This window comes from Octopus bimaculoides, chromosome 14, assembly GCF_001194135.2.
Source record: "Octopus bimaculoides isolate UCB-OBI-ISO-001 chromosome 14, ASM119413v2, whole genome shotgun sequence".
Classification (NCBI taxonomy): domain Eukaryota; kingdom Metazoa; phylum Mollusca; class Cephalopoda; order Octopoda; family Octopodidae; genus Octopus; species Octopus bimaculoides.
This window is the reverse complement of record NC_068994.1, coordinates 47435704-47440453: the sequence shown is the minus strand read 5'-3', so window position 1 is coordinate 47440453 and position 4750 is coordinate 47435704. Positions and strand designations below refer to the sequence as shown.

Here is a 4750-nt window from a genome sequence, read left to right as displayed (position 1 = left end):
TCACACATACATAGAAGCATACATACACACACACACACACACACACACAAATATACACGACCTGATGTTTGTTCCCACACTGTTACAGACAAAATAAATAAATAAATAAATAAAAACAAAGAAATAAATAAGAATTTCAATTCCCATAACCTCCACCATGGCCGCCACCACTGATACCACTACCAACACTAAAGACATCCCACCCACCCAGCAGCACCACCACCACCGCCATCATCATCATTATCATAATAATAAAGTAATTCTTTCACTGCCACTAATTACTCTCGCCTTCACCACTCCCGCTGGCATCACTACCATCATCAACATCATCATCATGTTCTCTATTTTTATATACGTAGTTTCCTTCACCCTTCCTTGAGCTCACACACACACACACACACACACATCACAATCATCAGTGGAAACAGTCTCAGAAAATTAAGGCACCAGGATTACATATGGGAAGCTTAAGGGAAGTGATTTCATAATTTTACATTTCTATAAGACATACGATTAATGTATAAATGGCACAAATATACATATGCATACGTATATACAAACATATACACCCACAGTCGTGTGTGTATATATACACTTTATGTAAATATATTTGTGGGTGTGGGTGTGTGTGTACTGAAATTGTATCAAATACGAAATGTTTCATTCAAAAGTTTTGCCACCTTTTACAAGGAAACGAGGAGCTTTCTGGTACTGCTGCCCCACCCCCACCCAACTTTCACTTTCCTCTCCCCGCCTCCTCCAATGAAAGGAAACTGCGGTCGGTTGATGTTCACTGAAATGTCACTCAGGGCAATGGATCCAAACTAATGTAAAGTGTGAAAAGAAGGAAGAGAGGAGAAGAGAGAGGAATAAAACCTATTACAGGTGTTTAAAAACTTCTGTTTATGATTTGGAGTCTAAATTTATTTGGCTCGGGTTTTTTTTCCCCCTTTCTTCCTTCCAGGTTGATGAATTAATATAAATCAAGCATGTACTGGAGATGATGTGACAGTTTCCATCTCAACCCCACAAAATTTCTGATCTTGAAAGAAGATAATTGTTAACTGTGCCAGACAAAATGCTTTGCAGCATTTATTCCAGTTCTTTACCTTGAGTGTTCAGATGGCATTGAGGTCAACTTTGCTGTTTGTCCTTTCAGGATTGATAAAATAAATACTAGTTGAGCACAGGGGCTGATGTAATTGACTAATCCCCTTCTCCTAAAATTACTAGTTTTGTGCCACAAAATCATAAAGAATTATTATTGTTGTTATTATTATTATTGAGTGAGAGAGTAGTGCATGCCTTCAAAGTGACACTGGGTTAAATATATGAAACCCAGTATACCCATCATGACTACCCGTTTGATAAGGGGACATCAGGCACATGCATCACAACCATATGTGAATGACATGGTGATCTCATATCAATATAAACAGCCCATGACCTTGCAGGTGGCATCCAGTTAGAATTTTAGTCAGGTCGAGTAGCCCATCCCACTCAACAGGTCCCTGAATAAGGGTTGAGGGTTGTTTAAGGATGTTAAACAAAACACCCATGCTTCCAAAGGTGAATTATCCAAACCTCAAAGAATTTCTCTTAACACATTGCTATGATGCTCCCCTGCTACTTCTACTCATGATCAGAGATGCACATATTGTCAGCCACTAAGGGACATGCGCAACTGGTTAAGGTCAAACAACTGACAAACAAATTTGTGGTATTGAGCAGAATATTTTCTGAGTGAAATTTGAGAAACACTACACAGAAGTTCATCAGTGATCCTCTCCTTGGGTGGAACTCTTAATCCATCACCCAATTTGACACCAGCTTCTGGCCCTTGGGTGCCTTTACTAATGTGCACACTATTCCAAGTAATAGGTCCACATCGCCAATCTGAAGATAACTTCCTCTTACAAGTTTTAGAGGTCTGTGAAAAGGTTATGGGTACTGACCTTTCTCCTCTCTTTAAGCCACTCGTTCTCAACCAGAGTCCATATGACCTTTGGGGGTTGTTAAAATTTATGTGCAATAAATTGCTTATACTTCTACAATGAACAAAATATTTTATCAGTTTTTTTTTTTATTTACACAATTCCTAATAATATATAATTATAAAAATATAATATGATTCTTTTTTAAACATGGAATGGATATGAGAGTCCAGTAGAGTTAATTAGGAATCAAATGGGTCCATATGTAAACAATGATTGAGAAACACTGATGTAAACCATTAATAAAAACATTGACAGAAAGCACAAAACAGAATTTAGGCTACATTGAGGTTGACTTGATGTTATCAGTGTTTGAAATATTAGGCAGTGAATTAAATAAAATAGCAGGGAGAATATAGAGAAAGCATTCATAAGTATAGAAGATAAATTAAATTTCTTATAGTTTATAACATCAGTATAATCCTTTCCTTCTGGTGTTGTATGTCAATGAGTGCCAATTTATAATGGTTTCTAGCATCCAGTATTGGCACATTTGAAGTCAAGAGCATAATGGGTTTAATAAATCCCAGTATAGAACTAGTACTTAATTTAATAACCTCTAAAAACAATAAAAGATAAAGTTTGACTCCAGTAGGATTTTTTTTTTTTCTTGTTTTAATGTTTGCTTTATCGAGGTTTATTTTTTAACGTTATTTCATTAAGGCATTAACAAAATGAATTGTTTTAGAATAAAGAAATTTTGAGGTAGAAAAGGCATCACTTGAACGTGAAATTTAAAGGATAAGATGATAGAAAAACACCTAATTTCTATTGTAATTGATTTGCTATATAAAGAGGAGGAGGAGTAAAAAAAAAAGGGGGGCACCGTCATTGCTGTTGTATAAATATGGCTGCCATTGATTTAGATGGGATCTGAAAGCAAGGCAATCTTGCAGCTAGCAGTTTGCTGGCTTTAGGTTTTATTCATACAGCAAGCATATGAGGAAGGGAAAGGGAGGTAGTAATACAATGGAGAAACATCCCTGATTCTGAAGCCAGATCTTAAATTGGCAGTTCAACAGGTTGTAAAATTGCAAGGCAGCCTTTCTCACCAGTAGCATATGCTGCACTGCATTGTGGGTAAAATGAGAAAAATAAAGCACCATATAATGGAAAAAATGCCCATATTTCCTATGTTTTACACTGACAATCACAGATTTAATAAAAATATTGCTGGCAGTATAGCAAACATGGTAGGATAAGGATCTAATAAAAAACTAATAAAAATAAACAGACTGTATTTGTATGTATAGAGTGAAATGTTTTCTTATGAAAGGTATATATTTAGGTGTTATTTATATATATTCTCTCCACCTCACCATTTTTATATTTTCAACATGTTCTGCATGGTACAGAAAACAGCATTCTATATTTAAAACATAACATTTGTTTTATGAAACAATATTGACAGTTTCTCTTGCATACATATATATGTATGTATGTATGTATGTATGCATGCATGTATGTGTGTGCACGTGTGTGTGTGTGTGTGTGTGTGTGTGTGTGTGTGTGTGTGTGTCTATGCATTTTATATATTTTGACTTTTTATAAACAGCCTCAACACAAAGAGTATGCTACCAAAATCTCTGTGTGCCGGTTGAGCAATCATTGGACTGCCAGCCATGACTTAACTGGTTGAAACTTCGAATTCACTGTCAACAACATTATTACTTAAGAATAATAAACTTGTACTCTTTAAAGGTATATAAGAACTGATCAGATTAGTGTAAAATTGCTTTTATTAAAACTGAACATAAAAACAAACACACACCCATACATATGGGTGACCTCCTATGTGGTCTAGTGGTTAGTATATATGTGTGTGTGTGTGTGTGTGCACATGCTCACAGATCTATACACACACATCTACAAAATTACACACAAATATAGATTTTTTTTTTCAAGGAAAAATATTTCTCTCCCTTTTGCATAATTCAATTAATATTGTTAATCAACCAACAGATTTAGTCAAATCTTATTACAGGTGGCAAAGATGGTTTCAGTCACTGAACTGTGACCATGCTTGGGCACCACCTTCAAGGATTTAGTCTATTATATCAATCCCAGCATTTATTTTGTTGATACCTAACGGACTGCTAAGTTAGGGGACATAAAAAGACACAACAGTAGTTTTTGGACCAGTGTGAACATAATATACAGTTATCAAGTACTAAAATTCCACTCACAAGATGTTTTTCATCCCATAACTACAGCACAAGACCCTTGCCCAAGATGCTGCACACTGGGGTCAAATCCAGAACTAAGTAGCTGTAAAGCAAACTTCCTAACCATATTATTATGTATGTACCAAAGTAACACAAACTGTCAACTATATTTAAGAAACAATCTGTAGAATTTTATATTTCCTTTCATCGATACTTGTACTACTCCTGTACATTTATCATAATAGAAGTTTTGAGTCTCTCTTAGTCTGGCAGAGATTTCACTGCACTTTCTATGTACACATTATTTGTTCTAAGCATCATGCATTGACTCTGTACATATGCTTTTCTTATTATAAAAACAAGGCCAACTCCAAGGCAGTACCAGAATATCATGCTCTCATTTGATAATTAGCACTTTGGTATTCACTCCGTTGATCTTTAAACTTTTGTACTCATAACCATGGTTCCAAGTAAAAGATATTCAGCTATGGGAACCAGGTCACAGGTCATCTGCATAAGAAGATTCCAAGGACAGTCAGTCCTCAAACTCTTCTATCATAGCCTCAAAAGCTATTAGAATCACAGTGGGGG

General features: G+C 35.6%; 1 protein-coding gene across 5 annotated transcripts in view; it reads right to left on the bottom strand.

Moving 5' to 3' along the window:
* The window catches only part of LOC106876396 (uncharacterized), a 206092-nt gene that overhangs the window by 76198 nt on the left and 125144 nt on the right, over positions 1–4750 (bottom strand). The gene's annotated exons all lie outside the window — the stretch shown is intronic.